The sequence below is a fragment of the Theobroma cacao genome, chromosome 5, assembly GCF_053813885.1.
Source record: "Theobroma cacao isolate CCN51 chromosome 5, ASM5381388v1, whole genome shotgun sequence".
Lineage (NCBI taxonomy): Eukaryota > Viridiplantae > Streptophyta > Magnoliopsida > Malvales > Malvaceae > Theobroma > Theobroma cacao.
In genome coordinates, this window is record NC_142643.1 from 25,297,977 (window position 1) to 25,311,894 (window position 13,918).

Sequence of the window (13,918 nt, forward strand, 5' to 3'; positions counted from 1 at the left end):
ATGCACTGAGTAGCATGTTATTATGCTAGGAAAGCACCTAAGAATAGACGAAACCCGGTATCATACCTAACGGTACACTTGAGTTGATTTAACCTAGAACTAGTTCAAATAGGAATTGTAGGATGAAATTTAATATTTTATAGTCCAGGAATGACTAAAAATGATTGTTCGGAGTTCGAGGGTTCATTTGGGGTAAAATTGAAAATTTTGATGTTTAGGGGCAAAATCGTTATTTTGCCACCTAAGATAATAATTTGATCATGGAGTGAAATTTTTGACCAAAATTAACTATTTGGAGTATAATTTAATGATAGGAAGTGAAAATTTTCAATTTCGGCAATTTTCAGAACATAGGGGCAAAACGGTAATTTTGTCATCTCGAGGTAAAAACCGTAATTTTCACCACGCAAAACTTGTCAAAATCATAGGATTTATTTATTTTTGGTATGAACAACTATGGTATGTTAAGTGGTGAAAAATTTAAGTTTAAAGGATGAAATTTTAAAAATGGGCCAATGGAAAAGTGACACATGGCACTTTTTAACTGTTTAATATTATTTTAATGAAAAATCAGCCCATTTAAACCCCATACTAAGTGCTGGCCAGCCATAAGGAAAGAACAAGAGAGAAAATAGAGAGGAAAGGAAGAAAAGAGAAAAACCAAAGAGAAACAAGAAAATTCAAAGGGGAATTCGTGTTTTTCGCTCGTTTACGCGTCTAACGGTAAGATTTTTTTACTTTAGCTTGATTTCTACCTTTCCTATGCCTTTGTTTCCATTTAGCATGCTTGAGGAGAGAGATCTAAAAGTGACATCAAGGGCTGGATGAATTTCAAGGGGGGAGAAATTGAAATTTTTAGGTTTTGATTTTTAGTTAAATTGATAGTTTTAGTTAGTTAAACGTGTTTAAAAATTAAATTGGGCAAGAAAGCATTAAATTTTCACAATACCCACCCTTGGCCGAATCTGCAATGAGGTGCAATGATGATGATCTGATTTTTATTCTAAGAGAAATGAAGAGAAAATGATGAAAAATGGTTAAATGTGATAGAAAAACAAAGTAGAAAATTTACCGAGTTAATGTCCCATTTTTAGCCGAATTTTTCAAGGAGGAAAGTGAACTGATTTTGGTGATTTTAGAAGGTTATTGGCTGATATTTAATGGTTAGAAATTTTGGAGAGAGAATGGGACGATTTAGACCTAAAATGGAGCACGTTAGCAATTTATCGCGTAAAGTGCCAAAAATAGGTTAATACCGCGTTTAAGCCGTTTTAGGCTATTGCATTTCATACCATGCATTAGTATAGGATTTAAGTCAATTATATAGTGATTTAGCATCAATGTGGTGAATTGGGTAAATTTTGCAATGTGTCTAGGAGGAGAGCCTTCCGGTAAAGGCAAGGAAGTCGTACCCGACCAACAGTGATTGGGGCACCTAGGAAGCATTTCATCTATACAAACGGTGAGTAAACCTATTATTATTGTAAATTATCTAGAGTTTGTTTTTAAATGCTCTTTATGTATTTTATGAAAGGAAAACGAGATTAAAACGAGATTTTTGATGTTTTAGAAATAAATGTGACAAATAAAAATATATTGTGTTGATTATGAAATTGAGTAATTGGAGGCTGCCAATTATTTTGAAATATATATTTTCCTATGAATGGCTTATGAAATATGAATATGTGGCTATATTTGATAAATTGCATTGGGAATTTATGTAAGCTGTTTTTACTATGCAGGCTGGGTAAATAAATAAAAGTCACGTTATACTGTCGAAATTTTATTAAAATTGGTAGGTTTAGTCACTGCAGTGACGGGTTTTTGTGGACTGCCTATTAGAAGGGCACGGTAAACCCGGTTACATAATTACTCCGGTTGTAGAGGCGAGGAGGGTAACTCCTGGGGTAGTATTAGAGTTCACTTCACGTCGAACCCCCACGTGAATGTGTAACTCGGCCAACGCCAAGGAACGGCTTGTTTTCAAAACTAGAATGTGTTTAACATGTAAATATCTTAACAACCTTGGAGGACTCGGTTAGATGCCTTGGCCAAGGTATCCCCAAGGACTAGATTTTGGCTTGAGCCATGTTTTTAATAAAGGTTATAAGCCTTGACAACTGTTTTGGTAAATTACAAATATTTTATGATTTAAGAAATAAATTGAAAACATTATGAAATGGTTTGTGATTTGTTGTTTGAACTTGCCTCCATTTTACTCGCCTTTAGATATTTATGATAATGTCTGTTTACTCATTGGGATTGCAAAACCTCACCCACCTCCTTTCCAAACATTTCAGACCTATGGTAGCTTGTAGATACCTTATTTTGTCGAGGATTCCAGTTGACATCTCTATCTCACAGGCAGTAGGTTACTATCACCAACACTTGGTGTAGTTGTGGGCCACTTGTCATTGTAATTATTATTGTACATTATAACTTTGTAAATTACAGTATGAATGAATTTATTTTGTTCTCATGCTACAAAATTTATTTATGTATAGTTCTATAAAAAATTGTTTTATAAGAAAATGAAATATATTACCAAATATTTTTATTTAGTCTAGTTTGCCAACTTTTCACTCTAAATGGATGATTTAGATTACAAAAATTTATTTTAAATCGGCAGTGGATATTTTATACCATACGTTGTATTTTTATCAGGTTTCAAAATTTTTTGGTAAAAATGACCAAAATACCCCTATGTGGCAAAAATTTTATTTTGATTGTTTTCGATCTAAAATAGTTTATATTTTCTTAAAACTTGATTTTTAACAACGATTTCTTACAGGAAAGGCAAGAAACTGATTCGTTAGCCTTGCGGGGTTCCGATTGGCATTCCGGATAATGAGTGTCAACCAGGACGTCGCGGCGGTTGTCATGGGCCCGAGGAAGGTTTCGGGTCGTGACAGTAACCTTATCATCATCTTGATTATCTGAAGTGAATTTTAATTCGTTTTGTGATTTTATGGAAAATGAGTTTAAATGGTAAATCTTTATGTTTTATAAGCAAAAATGTGATTAAATGAAATGATTTTATAAAATTGTCTGGAAATTGAATGATGGTTTCAAAAATGGAGTAATTGGAGACTAATTGTTGTGTTATAAATCATGGTTTGAATTGAATGGCTTATGATAATATTGGCATGAATGGTTGGATTTGGTAAATGTGCTGAAAAAGTATGAACTGTTGATTTGCCTTGAGAGGTTGTAAAATAAAATAATTGCCATGTCATGCTGTTGAATTTTATTGAATTGGTGGGTTATAAATTGGTCGCTACAGTGGACGAGTTCCGTGGACCAGCCTATTAGAGGGGCACGATAACCCTATTATATTCATACCTCAGTATGAGAGGCGCGGTTGGATAACTCCTGAGGTTAAAACTTTAGAGTTCACTTCACGCTGAACCACCACGTGAGGGTGAACTCAGCCAACTCCAAGGAACGGCTATGTTTTCAAAATAAAAACATGATTTATGCGTATATAACTTTTTAATAGCCTTGGCGGACTTCGTTGGGATAACCCTCGACCAAGCTATCCCTGATAACTGAGTATGAGAATGATTTTGGCACGAGCCAAACTTTTCAAGAAATCATAAGCCTCGTTGTTTATTTTGGTGAAATGAATCTATTTTATCTTATTAAAATGAGTTCGAAATGCTGAGAATCATTTTTATGCTAATCTATTTTATCTGTCTCCATTTACTCAGTTTTAGATATTTTAGATGGTATTTGTTTGCTCACTAGGATTATATAATCTCACCACCCTCTTTTCCACCCCTTTCAGGCTCAGGATAGTCGATAGATAGCTCATTTCGTTGAGGGCTACAGTTAGACTTGCATCCTCAAAAACTGTAGGTTTACTGCTTTCGATACTTTTGGTCGTTTGTGGGCCCATGTTTCACTATAAATTAAATCTTATGTTTTGGTTATCTGTATTATAGTATGTATGAATTTATTTAGCTTTTACGCTACAAAAATTATTTACCGGTAACTTTATAAATATTGTTTTATAAGAAAATAGAATATTTTATTGAATATTTTTATTATATTCAAATAGGTATAGTTTCACTTTAAATGAATGTTTTAGACATCTAAACTTATTTTTGATTATGAAATATGTGTTTTCCACTCGCATACTACATTTTTAGCTGGTTTCAAGATTTTTGAGGAAAAATGACCAAAATGCCCCTATGAGAAAACAATTATTTTTCTCCTGTTTTTGATTTGAAAATAGTTTATAATCTCTCAAAACATGATACTTAACAACTGTTGCTCACAGGGGAGGTGCGAAAACTGATATTAAAGTCTTGCGAGGTTTCGGTTGGCATTTCGGGCAATGAATGTCTATTGGGACGTCGTGGCGGTTGTCACGAGCTCAAGAGGAGTACCGGGTCGTGACAGTTTAAGTAGTACATACCTTGCTCTAGATATCATAATCAAGAGTCAATTAAATCCAAAAGGCTTGTGATAAAACAATAAACCTGAAAAGAGAATAAGACAGTTTGAAATCCTACAATCAAATTCTTTGCTTTTTCACCTTTAGGATTTGTCAAATGTTCAGCCACCCAAGTGTTTGGCCTCTACCAATAATCCACATAATGACTGAATAAGACCTTCTCAAAGGTAGGATTTTACTTATGTTAGCAAGTTTTGTTTGTAAAAAAAAAAGCTCAAAAGTTCTTGTCGAATCTTATTTTTATTAAATAAAGAAAATTATTTTTCTTTTCTTATTTTTATGAAATGGCTAAGAAATGGCTGAAAGCTTGAAATTTTGGTTGGCTAGCATATCATATGTATATAGCCAAATTAATTTGTAACCCTAGATACAACATTTGTTTTTTTATTCAATTAAATCCTTGTGAACTTAACTAATTTTCCATCTTTATTTTGGTCTATTTCAATTAAGTCCAACTTAATTGATTATCTTAATTTAATCTCAATCATGTCACTTAATGTGTGTGATCCATTAGGCTTTTATCATGTTGGCAATTAATATAAATCATAATCAAATATCAATTTGATAATTGATTTATATTTATATATCATAAGCGGTATCAAGCAACACATTATGACCATCCAAATGTTAAAGAGTCAATTAAAGAATTTGACAAAGCCCTTGAGTGATAAGTCTCTCAGTGCAATACGGTCCTTTTATCAAATATCCCAGATGTGTCTAAAGCATGGCTTGATGTCTACTTATAACATTCCATATTAGTTCTCATAATTTATGACTAACCTTATGGGTTTAGGAAACTAACTTCCCTCAAATTCATCATACTTTAGCCAAAGACTTTATAAAAGCTAATCAAGAATTAAGAACAAGTGAGAGACATTCCCTCATATCACTTGGGATGATAAATCCTTTCTTGACCACTCATCTACCTTCACTTGCTTCATGGCATACCTAAAAGAATCCTATTTAGGTATCTGGTCACCTCTAAACCTATAGAGGTGAAATCAAAGTATGTCATTCCCCATACATGATGACTTGGTGTCTTAAGTTCGAAGACTAGTTACACGACTATCACCTGAGAACATATTCCATAGACACCTTAGTGAAATGCCAAATGGAGTTCTCATAGTAAGTCATGTTCAGTAAACTTGTTCTCTAACAAGCACCCACATGCTATCCTTAAGTATCCCATATACTTTAATCTATGAGATTGATTACTTACTTCCCAAGCAAGGAGGCTTAACATGTACCAGTCTTTGAGCATTGTCAATGCCCTGTCTTGACAATACAATGACCAAGAACTATTTTAGGAACATGGCTTTGATGTAAAAAGATCTCATAATTGTAACAACTTTACAATTCTCTTGCAAGGCCTTTATTGTCACGACCCGATACTCCCTTCGAGCCCGTGACAACCGTCGCGATGTCTTGATAGACATTCATTACCTGGAATGTCAACCGAAACCTCGCAAGACTCTTGCATCAATTTTACGTCTCCCCTGTGAGCAACAGTTACTAAATATCATGTTTTAAAGGAATATAAACTATTTTTAAATCAAAACAAACAAAAAGTAATTTCTGCCACACAAGGGTATTTTAGTCATTTTTTCTTGAAAATTTTTGAAATCTGGTGAAAATACAGCATACGATTGAAAAATATACATTTCTTATCTAAAAATAATTTTTGTAATCCAAATCATCCATTTAAAATGAAATTATGGCTAATCAAACTAAATAATAATATTAAATAAAATATTTCATTTTCTTATAAAACAATATTCATAGAATCCTGCATAAACAATTTTTGTAGCGTAAGAGCAAAATAAATTCATATATATAATAGCACACTAAACCAGGTATACAAAAATATTCTACAATGACATGTGGGCCCCAATATAACCAAAAGTATACAAGACTGTAGACCTTCGATTTCTAAGGATGCAATTCTAAAAGCAACCCTCAACAAAATCAGCTGTCTACAGACTGTCTTGAGCCTGAAATGGGTAAAAAGAAGAGGGTGAGTTTTTATAAACCCAATGAGTAAGCAAAATTCATCTACAACATCTAAAGCCAAGTAATTGGAGACAGTTAAATCATCCCATCATAATATGATTCATAACATTTAAAACTCATTTCAATTCATATAAAACAATTACATTTCACCAAAATAATCAACAAGGCTTATGGTTTTCTTAAAAACTTGGCTTGTGCCAAAACTCGTACTCGATGACACCTTGGCCCGGGCATCCAACCGAGTCCGCCAAGGATGTTAAAACAACATATACCCATAAAACATGTTTTTACTTTTAACATATAGCCATTCCTTTGCGTTGACTGAGTTTCATCCTCACGTGGTGGTTCTGCGTGAAGTGAACTCTAAACTTACCTTAAGAGGTACCCTCCGTGCCTCTCGTACTAAGGTAAAATATAATGGGGTTTACCGTGCCCCTCTAATAGGCTGGTCCACGAAAACCCGCCCACTGCAGTAAGCTAATCAAATAACCCACCAATCAATAAAAAATTCGACAGCATGACATGGCTAATGTGATATTACCCAGCCTGTCAAGGTAAAACAAAACAATTCATATAATCCACAAACCACAAATCCAGCCATTCATGCCATCACATTGTCATAAGACATCAATACAAACCATATATATATATATAGATAACACAAGTATTTAGTCTCCACTTACTTAATTTCCAAAATCATCATTGCATTGCAAAACAATTTATAAATCTCATTCATTTAACCATCACTTAACTTATAAAACATAAAAATCTACGGTTTAAGTTCATTATTTTTTAAAATCATAAAAACGAATATAAACTACTTTAGATAGTTAAGATGATCATCTGATTACTCACCATAACGGGAGTTTGGAGTACTCCTATTCTTGGTCCTCGGGTACGATATCTTTACCCTTATTAGAGGGCTCACCACCAATACATAATACACGACACGTAATTCAATATATTTGTGCCAAACTGTTATAAAACTATTTCAAGCTCTATATGAATGTATGAAATTGAATGAGAATTATTCGAATAATCACTTAAAGACGATGTTCTACATGGGTTCAATTATGATCGGATTGAATTTGTATTCGACCTAACTCAAACTATACACTGTTGAATTAACCAAAACATCCTATTCAACTTCAAATATATTCATTACACTTCCAATATTCCAAATACACCAAAGTACCTCAATGAGCTTGATTGTGACTTAATTTATCATAACCGAAATTCATTTCGATTCCGAACTAACGTGCTAATCAGTGTTAACACAGTCCAATAAATCCATCTACATCATTAGGAATCAAATCTAAGTCCATTTACTCTAATTTTCTCATTATTGTTCAAGTCGCTTACTAAAGAAACTATACTTTTCGATAACAGTTTTCAATATCCGATACCATAAATCATCAATTACGAGCTAAATAACATGAAATACAACAAAATCCATCATCAACATGTCTTCTATAAAATTTGGCCAAAGAGGGTTGTTGAAGGGCATGTGATTTTCTTGCTTGTTTTTCATGCCAAACATCATCAAACAACTAAAAACACTAAGATAGTATGAAATCTAGCAAAATCCATCATCAAAACCTCTCTCCCTATGTTCGGTCAGCAAGTATTTCCTCATGGAAACTTGTGTTTCATCCATAGAAAATGAAAAAGAAAGCATGGGAAAGGTAGATCTTAAGCTAAAATTGAAAAATCTTACCTTTGATTGCTTTGTTCGTTGAAATTCAACAAATTTCTCTTGAATTTTCCTCTCTAGGGTTTGTTTCTATTCTTTTCTCTTTGTTCTTTGCTTTGGCTGGCCATGAAGAGTGAAATGGGAGAGTTTATAAAGGAAATTATAAAAATATTAAAGCTTGACATGTGTCACCATGTGATTGGTCCATGGTTAAAACTTAACAATTAAGCATTTTCTCACCACCACATGTAATCTCTTAATTATCCAAAGTATAAAATAATAATAGTTAAAATTCATGGGCTTGACAAGTGTTATGGTGGTGTAAAATTCCAAAAATTCTAATTACGTCCTCGTGGACACATAAAATGACTATTTTGCCCTTATGTTCGAAAAAATGTCAGAATTAAAATTTTTCATTTCTCAAATTCAAATCATGCTCCAATTAGTCAAACTTGGTCAAAAATTTCGTCCAACGTTCCCATTTTGCCCTCGAGTGGCAAAATGACCATTTTGCCCCTATGTTATAAAAATTCCTAATTTGACTCCAAATTAATCCTCGAACTCCGAATCACCATATTAAGAATTCTAAGGTTCAATAACTGTCAAATATATCCTAAAATCTCTATTCAAACTAGTTCGAGGTTTTAATCGACTTAATTGTACCACTAGGTATGATACCGACTTTTTAACGATTCTTCGAGGCATCCAAGTATACAGACATGCTATCAAGTACATGAATGACATGGTAAGTATATTATAGAGTTGGGCTTGACATTTATGTTCCATGGGCTTCATCCAATTAGTACTTAATAACTCTTTATTATTGCACTAATATGAAGGAAAATCCAATTGACTCTAAGGCATATACCAACATTAGCATCAAAATTCATTAAATCAAGAATAATTTTGTTAAATTTATCAATGAGGGTATTAACAAATGTGTATTAATGCATCTTGAGAGTATACGATCGTTGCTTCTTATAATGTCGATTCTTCAAGGACTTGGTCATATAAATGCTCTTGAGTTTAAACCACACAAAAATAGTAGGTTCTTCACCTAAAATTCTCTTAACACCTCATCACATAACACTAGTAGAATAGCACTATGTGTTCTGTCCTTAAGGCTTTTTTGTCACCATTGGGTAGATCTAAGGGACGATGGTCTCTTCCCTTTGTGCCTTCAACAATCTTTGTTGCACTAGTAGTGCAATGCATTTTAACATGTCATAGGCTAAAATTATTTCTTCCATTAAAGTTCTCAATCTCGCACTTGGAAGATTTAGTTGCCATTACGAGATTCAAATTAACTCAAAACCTTAAAGCTTTGGTATCAATTTGTTCTGATAGTAGAGGAATAATTTAAAAAATTCACCCAAGATCTTACAAAATCAATAAAATAAAGAAAAAATGAAAGACATCAAACATATTCACAAAAATACAAGAAATTTATGTGGCTCAATTTTTTGTGACCTATTCGCTAGCATGGTGACAGAGAAAGATTCATCAAGAAAAAAAATGAAGAGATTATAAGATAAATCTCAAACTCACAACTCTTGTCTCACTTTCAGCTGAATCTCTTCTCTTATATCTAGGTGTTCACTAAACTCTCTCTTGGTTTAATGATATTCTTTAACCATATCAACTTTTTATAGGACCAAGTACAAGAATTTTATTCTAGTCTAATTAAGATTCAATATCATAGTTTGATTAGAAATTAAGACTGTCTCCCCAAAATATTTTAGTCTAATTAGATTTGAAGTATCATAATCTAATTGGAATTCAAGATTATTTCAACAATTTTCTTTAAAGGAAATTAAGACGACATTATTTTGTCAATATTTACGGAATATAAATTCCAATTGTTTAGGTTAAAATTGCAGTTAATTTGTTAGAATAGAATGAAATTGCTTGGTTCGTCAAGCAAAAATAAAAAATTTAAAAAAAAAAAGCCATTGAGAAATGACTTAATTTGGATTCATGGTCCCCGTGAATCTTATCCCCAACCAACACTGACTGTCCTACTTCAATTATGAAGTCGTGCTTTCACATTTCATTGGTCTTAATTTATATATACATTTGCCTCCATCATTTTTCTCCGTTTTGTTGGCGTTTAGTATTAAAATAATCAAACAATTCAAGCTTTCCACGCTTAATTATAACCTTTATCATCCTACTATTTGAGTACCTATCACAACTAATGAATGTAGACTCTCTTTGATTCTATTTTTTTAATATGTAAATTAATATATTTTTTTTAATTAGGGAAAGGGGATTCGGATCATATTTTTTAGATAATAAATCATATACCAACCAATGAGTCAAATGCTTGAATACATGCAAATTAACACTTGAAAACATAAATATTAAAAAATTCTAACACATGATTTCTCATCATATCGGATTTGAATGTTTTGTGTGATCCTAATGCTTATTAATTGGCATCTATTTATAAGTACTCAATGGATGTCCAATTAAAAACTCACTCATGCTACAACAAACTAAATTTGGATTCTATCTAGCGTTGCTGTTAGGTTGGATTTCTGATGTGATATTAAAGTTTGTTCTTGTTAAGTCAGCAGGCTCATTGGTTTCAGTCAATAATATTAGGTCCACACATGAGTGAGAAAGAGTGTTGAATGCTATATTTCACATCACTTAGCTTGAGTTCCTTGCCTCTATAATCAATTGATTTAGATAGGATAACTATCAATTGGCTTTGTTAAAAAAAGAGCCAAAAACCTGTAACTTCACGTGCCCATCCTTGCCTCCCATTGAATCAATTATATCAAAAGTTGAAGATTCATCAAGAAAAAAATCTATAAGATCAATCTCATACACATAATCCTAGTCCCTCTTACAGTCAAATCTCTTCTCCTAGATCTAAACGCCAGCTAAAATCTCTCTTGGTTTAATGATGTTTTTAAACCCATAGAGTTTTTTTATAAGACGAAGTATAAGAGTCTTACTCTGGTAGGCTAGTTAATGCACATGCTATGCATACATGAATGGTCTTAACAATTATTGAAAGGACTCGAAAAGTATTAAGGGAAAAGGATTTATTTTCTTTAAAAAAAATAATATATTATTATAATAGGAATACAGATTCCAATAGTTTCAGTTAAAACTACAATTAATTTGATCGAATAAAATAAAATTGCTTGCTTATCAAGCTTGGTAAAGCAATAAACAAAAGAAAAGAAAAATAAACTAAAATAATTAAGAAATGACTTGATTGGGACTCATGGTCCGTGAACCTTATCCCCAGAAATGACTTAATAAATCAATTATGAAGTTATGCTTTTGCATTCTATTGGACTTAACTAATATATTATATATACATCTACTTAGGTTATTAAGCAGCTATGTTTTCACTGTTTTGCTGGTGTTTAGTATGAAAATAATGAAATAATGCAAGCTTTCCACGCCTTATTATAGCCTTTATATCAAACCCATCTTATCTTATTTTCATAAGAAAAATGATTTAAATTGGTAGGGAGTGGGTCTCATAATCTCATGTCAATTTAGTGATCTTAAATTTTCATTGCTAATGAAATAAATAGCCAAAACGTAGTTATTGATTTTTAGATAAATATGAACAACATATATACTAAAATATATCAATTAGAATAAATAGACAAGTGCTTACATAGGATACTTATTTCTTTCTATTTTTCTTAAGTTGGCTGTCTTTTTTGATATTATTGGATTTTGTATATGATTTTTCCCTTCTTAATTATATGTTCTCTCTTTCTTTCTCAATTCCTCGCGTTCACTTCCCCTTTTTTTCCAATAGATGGAAATTCTCATTATCTTTTTATTTATGTTTTCCTTATTTAACCACAACTCCCTAACAAACACAAATCTTATAAATGTTGCCACTATTTAATTTACTAGAAGAATGGTCCTTGCGTTGCCATGAGATATTAATTTTTTAAGATATTTTTAAATAATAATATATATGAATATGTCAATTTTATTTAAAAATATATTTAAATATTTAAAAAATAATTTATTGAATTATTTTACTAAAAAGTTTTGCATTTTTTTTATTGGTATTTGCACTTTAAGTTCAAAGAGGAAGTAAAGTTTGTCTCGTGGAAAATCAGTCGTGTAACTGTTGAAGGGCAATAAATGATAGCAAAGAGATTGTAGTTGTGTTAGAAGCATTGTCCGAGCATCCTTCATTTGTTGAAGGACTCTTGTGTTAGTAGCAAGAGAGATACAAAAAGAAACAGTAACATTAAAAAATTAAACATTAGTCAAAATATTAATAGATACAAAATAGCGTATAAAATGTAAAGAAACAGTAACATTTATAGTATTTAAAATATATAACAACACTCAATTAATGGAGGTAGAAAAAGTGTTTCTTTTCTAATATATAGTGGGTTGCCCATGCTTTGCCACAGGGGAAATACATACCTCCGTATTCATCCTGATTACTCCCGAAATATTCTTTAGCCTCAGCTGCTACACCATTCACAAAGTCAATCCTGTTGGTCTCAAATGGCAACAGTCTCTTGATGTCCATTGTCAAAAGCTTTTTTCCTTCCTTTATCTTCCTAACCAGCTCCTCTAGGAAAGGGATGGGCTCCAATTTGTACTGCAACATCTCATCCTTCTTTGTCTAAATCAAAAGAATGAAGATGAAATTTCCACATAAAGGTCACAACTAAATGCCCTTGAGCATGATTCTTGCATAACAATGACATATTTCTACTGTAGGAAGGACGAAGGATATTGACTATATCAATTTCTTTTTATTTTTTATTTTTATTCTCATTTTTACTTTATTTTACTTTATTCTTGCTTATGTTTATTGGTAGTCCATATTTAACAAATCATATAAATAGGCTTCAAAAGATCCTAAACTTGTTTGGGCTTGTCTTGGCTTGTAAATGATGCCAAGCCTTTAACTAAATGGTCAGTGAGACCTAGAAGTCAGGCCCAATAATGAGTCTGTTAACTAAAACAGGTGCAATTAAGTTTAATTAGGAGCATATCGTCACTTTTGCTTAAGTTGACCTCAGACTATGCTGCAGTAATTGGAGCATATCATCAGCTACAAAACTCCGATCAATACAATTCTTGGACTTATAAAAAGATAAGAAGAGGAACTACAACTTTGATGTTCAGGACTTCATCCAGTTCAAAAGGGATCATGGGCAATAACTTAGGTGCCTTGGCACTAGACATCTCAATGCTTGAAAAGGCCAAGGATAGAACATTAGACACCTAGGTACTAGCCATTCGGCGCCTAACACCGACACATGAATTTGCACATTATTGGCCATTCTATGTTACATCAAATTGCCAATAGAAAAGGTAAAAATACAATTTTTTTTGTCTTAAAAAAGGAAGAGGATTCAGACACAAATTTGGAAAAAAAGAGGCCGAATCCAAAAAGGAAAAAAAAGTGAAATCAAGAGATTGAAGGATAAACAAGCTGCTCTAAAGAATTTTTCACTCTAGATTTGATTTTCTCTCTCTCTATTTGTAGAAATGCTTCATTTTACTGATATTTTTGTTTGTATTTTAAATATGTTGAGTTAGAACTCTTAATCTAGGGTTATGGTGGATTTTAATATGTAGCTTGGATATTGTGTTGGTTTATTACTTATTTTTAATGGAAACATGGATGTTTACTTATATCTAAATTTATTACCCATTTATTTGCTTGATCAACATTAAATGTGTTTAGGTATTTAGATGATACTTGAAAGAGTTAGTCTAAATTAAACCTTGATTTGGCTAAT